This window comes from Penaeus monodon, chromosome 39 (genome assembly GCF_015228065.2).
Source record: "Penaeus monodon isolate SGIC_2016 chromosome 39, NSTDA_Pmon_1, whole genome shotgun sequence".
NCBI classification, from domain to species: Eukaryota; Metazoa; Arthropoda; class Malacostraca; order Decapoda; family Penaeidae; genus Penaeus; species Penaeus monodon.
In genome coordinates, this window is record NC_051424.1 from 27,355,035 (window position 1) to 27,370,034 (window position 15,000).

The 15,000-nt window shown below is 44.9% G+C and overlaps 1 protein-coding gene across 1 annotated transcript in view; it reads left to right on the plus strand.

Moving 5' to 3' along the window:
* LOC119597312 (dual specificity testis-specific protein kinase 2-like) overlaps positions 1-15,000 on the plus strand; it is an 82,529-nt gene that overhangs the window by 1,784 nt on the left and 65,745 nt on the right. The window lies entirely within an intron of this gene.

Genomic DNA, 15,000 nt, shown 5'->3' on the forward strand with positions numbered 1-15,000 from the left:
TCGGCTTGGTTCCAAAACCTAGGCCTACCACATTTGTTCAATTTCCCTTAAGCTTAAACTTAAACGTGTTAAGAATTGATCTGACATCTTCGAAAAATGACAACTCGCACATAAAAAAAAAACACATCACCTTGTTCAACACAATCAACGAATAAATCCCTCTTAATTTGTTTCACTCGCCAAGGAAGCATTTGAATGAGCAAATATTTTTTTTTCGCTGATGTGTTGTGAAGCAGTAATTGTTCCTTTCGTGTTGGCTAGATATGAGCATTTATTCTGCTTGATGGATGGGGTCGTGGCGTCCGAGGGTTCAGTTTGCGTGTTATTGAATTAAAAGGTCGTGATTTTGCGTTTTTGAGATATAGATATGAATATATATGAAGGTGGAGATCAGATATAGATTGAATTAAAAGATTTTCCGTGTTTGAGATATAGAAATGAATATATATGAAGATACGGATAAATATAGAGATAGATGAAAATAGAAGTAGATATTGTTAAAGATATAAATATAGTTATTTATGTAGATAGATAGATAGACAGATAGATAATGACAAAGATATAGATATGTAATGATAAGGATATATGTAGATATGTAAAGGGAAAAAAATATATAGTGAGATATAGATAGAAATATAAATATAAATTAATTGAGAGAGAGAGAGAGGTTCTGTATTTATCTGTACCTTTATTTGTATAAAATTGAGTAAATACTTACCTATGCATGTATATATATATATATATATATATATAATATATATATATTATATATTATAATAATAATATATAATATATAATATATTATATATATATATTATATATATATATATATTAATAATACTATGATAATACCACCACCACACAAACTCATGATGCAACGCCATCAGTAACTCATTGCTATACAGTATTCATCATACCAAACTGTGACCCAATATCTCTGGACTCTTGCCTGCCGCGTCTGTCTGCCTCTCGCGTGATTTCCCGTCGCGAGCGGATCAACTGCGGCTTTTGATCGTCTGCGGCCGCAAAGTGAACGTGAATGCGGCGGCTAATTACTTCCTCCTGATTGGCTCCGTAATTAGGTAATCGAGACCCATATCGCTTTTCCTTTTCCTTCTTCTTCTGCCTTCGTCTGTGTCTGTCTGTCTGTATCTTTCGTTTTCCTTTCTTTCGTGTTTTCTCTTTCTTTTTCTTAGCGCTTTCTTGTATGTTGGCTTTTTCGCTATTTTCCCTTCTCTTTTTCCGCCCTTTCTTCCTTCCTTCATTTCTTCGTTCCTCTCTTCCTTTCTTCCTCTTTCTATATCTCCCTCCCTCTCTTCCACCCTTCCTTCCTACCTCTCTACCTCTCTGTCTTCTCCTTTCCTCGTTGTTCTCCTTTCCCCTTTATCTTCCTCCTCCCCTCCCTCCTTTTCTCCTTCCTTTTTTTCCTTCTCTCTTTCTCTTCCTCCTCGCCTCCTACCTTTGCTAAGTCGTCCCAACAGCAGCAGCAGCAGCAGCAACAACAACAACAACAACAACAACAACAACAACAACAACAACAACAACAACAACAACAACAACAACAACAACAACAACAAGGCAAATTCAGTGATCATAGTTTTTAATCGGAAAGATATATTGTCCGATTTTTTTTTTGTTCGTTCTAATGCCAATATTGTAGGCGAGATTTGAAACGAAAATGGAGTATAGAAAAAAAAAGAATAATGAAGAAAGACAGAGAAAAGCGGTAATGGAAATGGGAAAAAAATAGGAATGATAGCGAAGGAAATACTAAATGGGAGAAAAAATAGGCCTAAAAACGGGAAAAGAATAGCCAAGAGGTAATAGAAGTTGGAGTGAAAATAGGTATGATAAACGAAAGGAATAGCGAAACAGTAATGGAAATTGGAATAGAAATAAGAATGATAAAACGAAGGAAGGAAGTAGCGAAACGGCGACGGAAACGGGAGAGAAAATAGGAATGATAACGAAGGGAATGGCGAAACCGTAATGATTTAGAGGAATAATAATGAAATGCGTGCCCTGGAGAGTGGCTGTTTATCAATACTTCCTAATCTGGAAAATGCTTACGGCGAGGTTGGGGGGAGGGGGAGGGGAGGGGGTTCGAGGGGGGGGGCGGGGTGGAGGAGGGATGGATAAAGTGGTTGGGGTGGAAGGACACGGAGGAGAGGGGGGTGGGTGGAGAAGGGTGCGGAGTAGGGGGTTGGAGGGCTGGAGGAGGGGATACAAGGGGAGGGGGAGGCTCGAGGGGGTGATTGAAGAAGGGAGGGGGCTAGTCGGGGGGGGGGGTAGAGGGGCAGAGGAAGGGGGGGGCGCTGATCGGGGGAGTAGAGGGGTAGAGAATGGGGGAGGCTGATCGAGGGGGGGGGGTAGAGGGGTAGAGAAGGGGGTGTGGAGGGATGGGTGGAGGAGGGGTGTTGGGGGGAGAGTGGGGAAGGGGGGGGGTCTTGGGTATGAGGGAGAAGAGGAGTCAGAGAAGGGGGGAGATGCGTAAGATGCCCCTTCCCCCCTTCTCTGTTCCTCCCTCGAGCTGTCTTTCAAGGAGATGCGGAGTGAGCGAGAGAGATTGAGATAAAGGGGGAGAGGAAGAGAGAGAGGAGGGGAGGAAGAGAGAGAGGAGAGAGAGAGGGGGAGGGAGAGGAAGAGAGAGAGAGAGGGAGAAGTAGAGGGGGGAGAGTAAGAGAGAGAGAGAGGAAGAGGGAGAGGGGGAGGGGAAGATAGATAGATAGATAGAAGAAGATAGATAGAAGAAGAAGAGAGTGAGAGAGAGGGAGAGGGAGGGGGAGAGGGAGAAGGAGAGGGAGAGGGAGGGAGAGAGAGAGATAGAGAGAAAAGAGAGAGAGAGAGGTGGGGAGGAGAAGGGAAATGTTTATGAAAAAGGGGAATCAGGTGGAGAAAAAAAAAACGAATGAGGGAACAGGAGAGGAAAATTGCAGTTACTTTCCATGGAGATCTTGCTTGCGCCGAAACGTCGCAAAAAAAAAAGTGCAGTTGTGGAAAAGTAATGAAATTCCTACTAAGTGCTCAAACCTACGCGCGCCCGAACCTATCAAATCTAGGAGTCAGATTTCCGGTAGAAATCTAACCTCTTAACAACACTCGTGGCGAAAGTCTGAGGTCGAAATTCCAGAAAGAAATCAATAATCGAGTAATAAATATGAAATTGCCTTACAATTACGCAGTTTTCAAAAGCGCTCGATAACGGACGTCAAGCCAGCCCCGAAGTGCGCAAGTGGGGTGAAGACAGTGACATCTCGAGAGCGCAAATTAGTGAAGGAAGAATAAGAATAAGGGGAATAAATGAGGGGATAGGATAAGAAGGAAGAAGTGGGAGAAACGTCGTCGGTGAAAGGAGAGAATGAGATAGGGAAGAGAAAGGGAGAGAGATATAGGTGAGGAAATGGGGGAAGTGGAAGAGAAAGGGAGAGAGATATAGGCGAGGAAATGGGAGAAGTAAATGTAGGACGATGAAGAAAGGGAAAGGAAAGGGTGGGAGGAAGTAAGGAGAAAAGGGAAAAAGAAAGTTTAAGGGAAGGGATGTGATACTAAGGGAAAGGGAAAGGGTGAGAGTGAGGATATGGGGTCAAGGGGAGGGGGGAGGGGGGAGAAGGAGGAAGGAATAGTGAACCCTAAGGAAAGGAAGGGGAGTTTGAGCAGCCCTAGGGTAAGGAGAGAGGGGGAGGGGGGTAAGAAGACCAAGGAACGGGGGAAGGTGAAAGGAAGAAAGGGATTGAGGACGGAGGGAGGGAAGAGTAGGGAAGGAAAGGTTAGAGAAAGGAAGGAAAGGAAAGGAAGGGGAGCGAAGGGAAGGAAGGGGAAGGGGAAGGGAAGTGGAGGGTAAGGGAGGGTAAGGATGTGGGAATAGTCATTAGGAGCTCGTGGAGATGCATTTCATAGGTCGTGATCATCGTAATATAGGACGACTCGCTGTTTCCGCTTTGTTTAGCCGCTGCTTGCATTGGTCGGTAGGCGGGCGGTCACACGTCGACAAGCAGGCAGGCAAGGTGACAAGGCGGTAGGCAGGTACATCGATTCGTTAGCAGGTAGAAAGGCGGATACATACACGCATGCACACACATATGAACACATACACACACATGTACATACAAGCATAAGCACACGCGAACACAAGCACACACGAACACACACACACACACGAACACACACACACACACACACACACACACACACACACACACACACACACACACACACACACACACACACACTCACACTCACACACACCACACACACACACACACACACACACACACACACACACACACACACACACACACACACACACACACACACGCACGCACGCAGATAGAACAGACAGACAGACAGAAAGAAACATGCTAACATGCTGACAGACAGACAGACAAAAAGACCTACTGACAGCCAGACAGGCAGGCAAGCACGCAGACACACCGGCAGACAGTGAGGAATGCAGGCAGGAGCGCACGCAAGGTATCGAGGAAAGTTGGCGGAGATTGCTAATGCAACGTATGTGTGTCAGGTCGCGTTAGCCTTACTAAAAATTAATGATAATTGGCGGCAACGGCGGTGCTAACAAAGGCGAGGAGGGATACGTGACAAAAAAAAAAGAAGGTAGGAAGGATACGTGACTAAATAAAAAAAGAAAAGAAAAATATGAAAAGAAAGGAAGGATACGTGGCTAAATAAAAAAGGTAGGAAGAATACGTGACTAAATAAAAAGGAAAAAAGAGAGAGGGTGGTTATGTTATCAAGTAAAAAAGAAAAGAGAAAGAAAAAAGGTACGGGAGAAAGAAAAAGAGAGGGCAGAAGTCTGTTTCGGAAGGGAAAAGGGCAGAGGGAGTTGAAGACAGAATGCAAACGAAGGGAACAGAGGAAAAGATAATGGAGAATGTAAAGGAGAAGAGCCACGAGAAAAAGAAGAGAGGGAGAGCGAGAGAGAAAGCGAGAGGGGGAGCGAGAGAGCGAAAGCAGAGAGAGCGAGAGCGAGAGTGAGAGCGAGATAGAGGGAGATACAGAAACAAAGAGGAAGATAAAAAGAGAGAAATGGAGACTGAGAGACCGAGAGACCGAGTCAAGCAAAGCAGACAAACAAACACACCTAGAAATGCACAGCCCAGAAGCAGACGAACGAAATGCGCACCAAGAAAAGAACAAACACACACACAAACCTATCTATTAGTCGGCGAGATTTGTTTTATTGGTCTTTTGTCTAACCTATTCTAAGTCGAGAATGAAGGTCGAGCGTACATCATTCGTGCAGCGTAAATTATCTCCAGAAAATATGGTGCGGTGAGCATGCAGGCGCAGAATTTCGAATTATAGTTTGATTTACGGTTTCGGAGGCGGGTTCGAGACTGTTCGATTCTGCTGGAAAAAAATGGCGGCAATTTGGTCTCGGTCGCTCACTCACTCACTCACTCACTCACACACTCATTCATTCATTCATTCATTCATTCATTCACGTCATCCTCCTCACTCACTCACTTGTTCGCTCACTCACTCACTCACTCACTCACTCACTCCACTCACTCACTCACTCACTCACTCACTCACTCACTCACTCACTTGTTCGCTCACTCACTCACTCACTCACTCACTCACTCACTCACTCACTTGTTCGCTCGCTCACTCACTCACTCACTCACTCGTTCGCTCACTCGTTCGCTCGCTCGCTCATTCACTCACATTATGTTGTTGTGTGTGTTGTGTGTGTGTGTGTGTGTGTGTGTGTGTGTGTGTGTGTGTGTGTGTGTGTGTGTGTGTGTGTGTTCGTGCGCGTTCGTGCGAGTGTGTTTTTATAAAGAATTCTATTTTCATAGCCAATAATTTGATGGTTGATTTGTTTGCAGATTAAATTACGAACATTTTAGTTAATTTTGTAATTACTGGTTTCATTAATCAGTGTTTGCACGTTCATCACCCATTTTGTCATTTTTTTAGGAGGGAAACTAGACCAAAGTGATAAGAAACTGGACATTCTTTGCGAACTTATCAGCTGCCGGGTTGCCAGTTTTGCTGTTTTAGACCTTTATATAATTTAATTTTGTTTTTGATACCAATTTTGTCGTTGTTGGTGGTGTTGCTCTTATTGTTACGGAATTATCATCATTCCATCATTATCATCATCGTTATTGCTCCCCTAATTCCCTTTATCTTTCTCCTCCCCTTCTTCTCCCTTCTTCTCCTTCCCCTCCCTTCTCCCTCCCCTCCTCCTCCCATCTCCCTCCTCCCCTCTCCTCCTCCTTTCACCCTCCCCACCTCCTCCCTTCTCCCTCCTCTCCTCCTCCTTTCCCCCTCCCTTCCCCTTCCCTTCTCTCTCCTCTCCTCCTCCTTTCCCCCTCCCTTCCCCTTCCCTTCTCTCTCCTCTCCTCCTCCTTTCCCCCTCCCCACCCCTTCCCTTCTTCCTCCTCTCCTCTTTCTTTCCCCCTCCCCCCTTCTCCCTTCTCCCTTCTCCCTCCTATCCTCCTCCTTTCCCCCTCCTCACCTCCTTTCCTCTCCCTCCTCTCCTTCTCCTTTCTCCACTCTGTTCCAATTTGCAAGCAGAATCGATGAATGGCCAGTATCTGTTTATGAATAACAAAGCGCCCAAAATGTGCCTGTGTGTGCTGGCGTGCGTGGGCAGTGTGCTTATATTGGTATATTTTGCATTATTATTGTAATGTTGTTTTTTTAGTTGAATGTTTTTCGATTAATTTATAGTTATTGTAAGGGGGTAAGAGAGAGGAGGAGGAGGAAAGGGAGGTGCAGGTGGTGGGAGAGGTGGTGGAGGAGGAAGGAGGAGAAAGATAAGGAGGAGGAAGAGGGAGAAAGATAAGGAGAAGGAAGAGGGAAGAAAAATGAGGAGGAAGAGGAGAAAGAGAAGAAAAGGAAGAAGACGGAGAAGAAGGAGAAGGAGAAGGAGGGGATATAGCAAGGTGGGGGTAGTAACTGGTGCTGCCGTTGATCGAGTCGACGTGCGTATTGCGTCGGCGTTGACGTAATGTCCGACGGCGGTGTCATGCACCCGAAGAGATGGGGGGGGGAGCATACATGGGAAGGAGAAAGGGTGGCATGATTTGCGCTTCTCGACGACCTTTTTTCAGGGTCGATGGGGGTACGACCTTGCCGTAATGGAGGGGCAGCCTGACCTTCTCGGCTCGGGTCCCGGGCGGGCGAACTCTCGCTGGATTTCTGAGGATGTGCGGGGAGGGGGGGGGGTGAGGCTGGCTGGCACGCAGGGACGCTGAGACTCCCGTATGGAGGATGCGCACAGGTATGCGAATTCGTGCGTGTAAATGTATATGTACACACGTACGGACATACTTATTCACGCACATTACATACTTATACTTACACACTCACTCTCACTCTCGCTCTCACTCTCACTCTCACTCTCGCTCTCACTCTCACTCTCGTTCTCACACTCACACACACACACACACACACATACACACACACACACACACACACACACACACACCACACACACACACACACACACACACACACACACACATTTATACGCAATAAATAACACGCCAAATTACCATTATTTACGAAGCATATGCCTCGAGCCATTTCTATTTCCAGGCTTCCTGGTTCTAGCACAAGAACCAACTCCACTAGTTCGTCACTTCTATCTCTGTATCACCACCCATGTAGTCGATAGATAGTTGTATACTATCTATCGTATATAAATAGATAAATAGAGACAAAGTAGATAAAAGAGAGAGAGAGAGAGAGAGAGAGAGAGAGAGAGAGAGAGAGAGAGAGAGAGAGAGAGAGAGAGAGAGAGAGAATGTTTGGAGAACCGGTTCATGGTAGTAATGCGAACCAATAAAAGAGTAATGCAGATAGAACCAGTCTGATCACATGACCAATAATCGTGATGACGATGACGGAGGAGAGTCCCAGGAGCGAACCGGTAATTGCATGGAACCGTTTCTCGTCATAAGCGAATCAGGTAGTTCACGGTAACCCGGCCATGAGTTTAGGCAGACATAGCGAATTAACGAGCCACTATTGATAGAGAGATATCGAACCGATGTAAGTAGAGAGACGATAAACAGGTGTTAAAAGGAACCCTTGGAGAGACTATGAACTTGTGTTTGGCAGAGAAAGAGCGAACCGCTCGGTATTAGTAGAGAGATAACGAACCGGTGTCGGTAAAGTGATAACGAACCAGTGTTTACAGAGACAACGAACCGGTTAATACTAACATAGACAGCGAACCGGTGGCGTTGCTTGCTGGCGGTGGGCGGGTGGGCGGGAGGGGTGCGGGGATGGGGTGGGTAGGTAGGGGGGGAGGGGAGGCACCATAACGCACCTGACACGCCGGAGGAATGTGAAACCTCCAGGGGGTGCGGGGAAGGGTAAGGGGTAGGGGAGGAGGAGGAGGAGGAGGTAAGAAGGGAGGGGAGGGCGAGGTAGGTGTAAGAGGGTCGGGTAGGGGTAGAGGGGGGAAGTTAGGGAGGGAGGTAGAGGTAAGAAAAGGGGAGGGGAGGGGAAGGAGAGATAGGAGGCGAGGAGAGGACGGTAGGGGAGGGGGATTTGGAGGTCGGGGGTGGGGGGTGAAGGTCTTAGGGGAGGGTAGTAGGGGGGGAAACAGAAGGTAGGGAGAGCGGGGTGGGTGGGGAGGAAAAGGGAGGGGGGGGAGTCGTGGAGTAGGAAGAACCGTCCGATTTTTCTCGTCTCTCTACTCTGTCTTCTTTTTTTTATTTTTTTATTTTCATTTGTCTTTATTTTATTGTTACTATTTTTATTCTTTTTTTCTGTTAACTTTTTGTCATATGTCATGTTTTTTTTTCTTCGTTTTTTTTTTTTTTTTCATTTTTTCCTCTTCTTTGTGGTTTATCGACGTAAAAAGAGAAGTTAGAGGAAGAGAAAGAAGAGGGGGGGAGGAAAGGAAGGAAGAAAGGAAGGGAGGAAGGAAGGAAGGAAGAAGGAGGGAGGCAGGCAGGCAAGAAAAGGGTAAGAGAAGGGATAGGAGGAGAGAGGACGAAAGAAAGAAGGGAGGAAAGAGAAAGCAAGAAAGAGAGAGAGAAAAAAAAACACGAAGCGAAATAAGGAAAATCACAACAAATAAAAACCATCACCAATCGCTGAACAATAACACTCTCAAAGACCAAAGCAACGCCGGCAAAATGGTCCATACGGAAATCATACCACTTTTTTGCCCCCGTCGCGTCGTCCCAGAACCGGCTGGTACTCAATGTCAGGGAGTCGGTAGCGCTGTTGAACCGCCAGACCTTTCATAGTACTTGAAAGAAAAAAAAAAATAAAGGGATTAAATAGTTTTTTCCTCCGCGAAATTGATCTTTGTATTTTTTTTTTTTTTTTTGGGGGGGGTGGGGTGCGGTTTTTATCGTTGTCTTTGTATGGCGTTTCCATGACGGATTTTTTTTTAGAGGACGAGGATTGATCAATTGCTTAGTTTAAAAAAGGGTATGTCAGTATACTATTTGCTTATTTAACCGGCGGTATGTGATATATATATATATATATATATATATATATATATATATATATATATATATATATTATATTATATATATATATATATATATATATGTATATATTATTTATAATTATATTAATATAAAATTATATATATATATATATATATTATATATTTATATATAATATATATTATTAAATATATAATTATAATAATATATATATATATCCTTTAGACAGTCATATCGATAGATAGACAGATAGATAGATAGCTAGATAGATAGATTAGGCAGACAGATGGATAGATATAAACATATATACATGGTGGATGGATGGATAGATACATGTTTATATGTGTGTATGTATCTATTCATGTGTGCGTACAAGTATGTATCCATGTATGCATGTATGTATGTATGCACAGATGTCATGTTGGTATTACAGGAAACTACATTTTTCTTTTTTTCTTTTTTTTACTCTTGTGTGTCGGGAAATTTTTGCTTTATTTTATCGTGCAATACCAGGAAAGAGAGCTGTTTTTATTACAGAAGTGTTTTTTTTCGTCTTTTTTATGGTACTGGCAATACCTTGTAGCGAAAGTTTATTGTACCAGGAAGCCACGTGCGAGAGATTTCATGCGTCGGTGGCTGGGCGCTCTTTCTCTGTGTCTTTCTTTCTGTGTGTCTTTCTCCCTCTTTCTGTGTGTGTCTCTCTCCCTCCTCTTTCTTCCCCTCTCTTCTCTTCTTCCCTCTTCGCTCTCTGCAATAGGTCTATCCTCCATCGCGTTAATAATAATAAGGTTCGTTGATACGTTTTATATTGTGCATTTCAGATTATTTTCTATCTGTATATTGAGACGTTCGTAAAGAAACTTGCTAATGTGTGGCTTTACATTCGTTCTTAAATGTCAGTTAATCCAGTATTCATATAGACATATTCAGTTTTTGTGTATAGGCCTGTAGTCTGCCCTGTGTACTTGCCATTAAGGCCTGCTTATTATCTGTGTGTATATCTATATATATTTATAAAAAAATCGCTGAATTTTCTTTTCGTATTCGTCTTTACATGCCATCCAGTACAGCCTATAGGCCAGTTTATAAATTTATGAAAAACCTGAAGTCTGTCTATGTACTCGCCATTATATGTTAATTAATCTGGTATTCATGTAAGCCTGTTTATTATCTGTCTGTAGGCCCATATATATACATTTACAAAGAACCTCGCTGGAGTCTGCCTTCGTACGCGACATTAATTAACTGCTAATAGTGATAATTAAGATAGTCGTACCTGTAACCGTATGGAATTTCTTGCTTACCTCGCTCTCGTATTTATTCTCTCCTGTACCCTATTTCTATTCGTACCTACTCTTTTTTTCATCTTTTTGTTCTTTTTTTATATAACCGAATGGAATGTCTTGCTTATCTGACTCGCGTATTTATTCTCTCTCTCTCTCTCTCTCTCTCTCTCTCTCTCTCTCTCTCTCTCTCTCTCTCTCTCTCTCTCTCTCTCTCTCTCTCTCCTCTCTCTCTCTCTCTCTCTCTCTCTCTCTCTCTCCTCTCTCTCTCTCTCTCTCTCTCTCTCTCTCTCTCTCTCTCTCCTATTCCCCCTTTTTTATTAGTCTCTACGTTTTTCTTATTATTATTACTATTTTCGTTCTTTTTTATGCTCTCCTAGCTGGATCCTCGTACCTGCAGGTCATTGCGCCCGAAATGTCTCCTCACCTGCAGGTTTTGCCCGTCGATTTTTACCTGCGCCGGGTTGCATCTTCCCTCCTGTGGCTCCTCGGCGCTCGGTGTGTTGTGCTCTCCCGCGGGCGTGTGGTGGTGTTACGACGTGTTGGGGCGTTTTACGTGGTGCTAGGTTGGGGCTTGTGATTGGTTTGGATGTGTGTGTGTGTGTGTGTGTGTGTGTGTGTGTGTGTGTGTGTGTGAGTGTGTGTGTGTGTGTGGTGTGTGCCTAATAAACTTCTAAACACACACACAACACACACACACACATACACACACACACACACACACACACACACACCACACACACACACACACACACACACACACACACACCCATACACCCAAACACCCATGTATATAACCTTCATATATACAATACGTACACACAATGTACGCACCCACGCACCACATGTAGAAAGAAGGTTTTCTGTTCCCACGAGCACCCGCTGTGGAAACCGTATTTCTTCTCCCGATTCGCACGGGCGTCACATGCATGGAATGCAGAGTAAGAATGCATGCAATATGCAGTGAGAGGGGGAGAGGGAGAGGGAGAGGGAGAGGGTGGGGAGGGGGGAGAGGGGGAGAAGGAAAGAGAAGGGAGGCGGTTGAGGGTAGGTAATGGGAGATGGGAAGGAGGAAGATAAAGGAGAGGGGTGAGGGATATGGGAAGGAGTGAAGGGAGGAGAAGGAGAGGAGGAAGATAAAGGGAGAGGGGAGGGAGATGGGGAAGACCTAAGGAAGGGGAGGGAAAAAGAGGAAGGAAAGAAGGAAGATTAGGGAAAAAGGATAAAAGAAGATCAGGGAAAAAAGAGGGAGGAAGATTAGGAAGAGTGGAGGGGGAGGATGGGAAGGGGGATGGGAAGTATTGCATCTTCATCTTGCACACACATAAACTGGCTTGCGTTATTATCAAGGACCTTGGAGCTCGAGATGCTGCTTGATGGCGTGGGATTCGGGCGTGGGTGGGGGTAGGGAGGAGGGGAGAAGAGGAGATGGGGAGGGGGAGAAGAGGAGATGGGGAGGGGGGTAGGGACGTGGAGATGGAGAAGGGGTGGGAACGTGGGGATAGGGGAAGGGGTGGGGACGTGGGGCTCCGGAAGGGATGGGGGGGATGAAGGATGGGGAAGGGGGTAGGAAATGGTGGGGGGGGGGGAGGTCGTTGTGACATTCGGAATATCGGTTGGCAAAGTGTGTGAGAAGAATGGGAAAGATGTGATGATTGTGTTGGTGTTCAATGTTAGGGTGATTTTGTGTCTTTGTGTGTGGGAAGAGGGGAGAGAGAGAGAGGAGAGAGAGAGAGAGAGAGAGAGAGAGAGAGAGAGAGAGAGAGAGAGAGAGAGAGAGAGAGAGAGAGAGAGAGAGCAGAGAGAGATGGAGAAGAAGAAGAAAGATAGAGATACAAAGACAGAAAAGAAGAAGAAGAGGAAGAAGAAGAAGAAACGTTACAAGACTGTGTTTACCTAGCGTCTGTCTAGCATAACGAACACACACATTTTTAGCGTAGGTTCGCCCGCATGTATCTCGTCAGAGCTAACACACGCAACGAATTCCCGAACTGATACAAGGTTATCGCTCATCGCCGACGTTTGCACAAGCTATGAGATCGCGGACGGTGGCGCACGGCCCCGGAGATGCGCGTGCAGTGTGGTCGTGTTGGGAATAACATATGTGCGCGTGCCAGGTGGGGGGAAAGTGGGCGTGGAAGTCCATATGGTCGCTAATCACATTTCGCGCGCCTCCTGCTCTTCTTCTTATTGTTATTATTATGTTTTCTTTTTTTCTGTCTTCATCTTCTTTCTCCTCCATCACCTTTTCTCTCTTCTCTCTCCTCCTGTTCTTATTCCTCATTGCACTACCTCTATTCCTTCTCCTACCGTTCCTCCATTTGTCACTTCAACTCTTCCTCCTCCTCCTGTTCGTCCTTCTCTTCCTCCTCTTCCTCCTCCTCCTTCTCTCTTCTTCTTCTTCTTCTTCTTCTTCTTCTTCTTCTTCTCCTCCTCCTCCTCCTCCTCCTCCTCCTCCTCCTCCTCCTCCTCCTCCTCCTCCTCCTCCTCCTCCCATATCTCCTGTTCCTCTTTGCTCTCCAGTTTATTTTCCTCCGCCCTCTCCTTAGCTGTCTTTGTTTCATCTATTCCCCTAATTATCACGAAAACAAGTTTGTTTTGGCCAACGCCTGGGTGTGCGTTCTTGCATAGTAGGCACACTTGTTTCTTATTCAAGTCTTTCCTCATCTCGTTATCATATCTCCTTTATATTCATATCTGGATTCTCCTTCCCTCCCCCACCTTCCTCTCCTCCTTTTCCTCTCCAACCATTCCTCTCCCACATTCATACGTTATAGTACTCTTTTTTACGTCTGTTTGTTAATTTTTTTTTTCGTTTTGTGTGTGTGTGTTTTTTCGTGTATATTTTCTTGTGTCTATAAATGTTTCGTTCGTACTGAGGTATTCCCTTGTTGTCACCAGGTTAGACTGCGTTTGGTTACCTCACCCCCCACCCCCCACCCCCCCGTTATCGTTTCCTGCCAAGGCATGCCACTCCCCTGCCAAGGAAGTTCCCAGAAACGTGCACGCGCATACTCATTCAGTTAAATAAACATAAACACACAATCACATGCTAAGAAATTCAAAGTAACGCACACAAATAAAGTTTATGAACAGTACATAGATGCAGATATACACACGCACACTTAAAGAAGTTTGAGAAATATACTCGGACACAGACACACTTTACAATACTGACACTCAGTCACATTTGCCAATTATTAAATAAAGATACAGTATGCAAAAATATTGAAAATAAAAGTATGTAGAGTAGAAACAATAATATTTACAACTTCAGCATCAAAAAGAAAAAAAAAATGAGTTGAAAAGAATTTTGGATGTTAAGCACAGCGTACGAGACACAATCTTGAGGTACGACTGAACTAGTTGGCACAACTGACTTGCTGAACGACCCCATTCGGTGGTTTATGTTGTGGAAATGGATGTCGTCATCAGATAGAGGGAGAGGATGGAGGGGAGAAGGAGGGGATTGGCAGGAAGGAGGGAGGGGGGATAGGCGGAGTAGTAGGGTGGCGGAGGGTGGAGGGGAGTGGTAGGAAAGAGGGGGAGAGAAGGGGTAGAACCGGAGATTGTGTGTTTGAGAGAGAGAGACAGACCAGACAGACAGACAGACAGACAGACAGACAGACAGACAGACAGATAGATAGACAGACAGACAGACAGACAGACAGACAGACAGAAAGACAGACACACACACACACACGCACACACACACGCACACACACACACACACACACACACACACACACACACACACACACACACACACACACACAGATTGAGAGAGAGAAGGGGGGGAGCGATAGGGAGTGGCTAGAGGGAGGTGGAAGGTGGGTAGGAAGAAAGAGGGGAAGGAAGAAAGTGATAGGGGCATGATAAATGGGAGGAGGAGGAGGAAGGAGATAAGGAATGTGACTTAAAGGAAGTGCTAAAGATAATGAGATGGAATTTACTAAGATAGCGATGCGGTGAAAGAAAAAGAAGTACGTTCAGTCCGAAATTTACGAAGAATAATCGAAAACCACATGTACTAAAACAATGACGCAAAACTAAAACCAAAAAGAAATAAGATTTTTTTTCTTTCTTTCTTTCTTTTTATCTTAGAACTTCCCAGATAGAAAAGATAAAATTCGATCTTTCCATTGCACAATTTGCGTTTTGCGGAGACGCGGAAAACGGAGAGAAAAGGAGGTGTTGCAACTCTGTATTTTTAGCATAGCTTTGATCGCACGAGAAGTTGAGAGTCGAGAGGACGAGGGAGAGGCGACGCG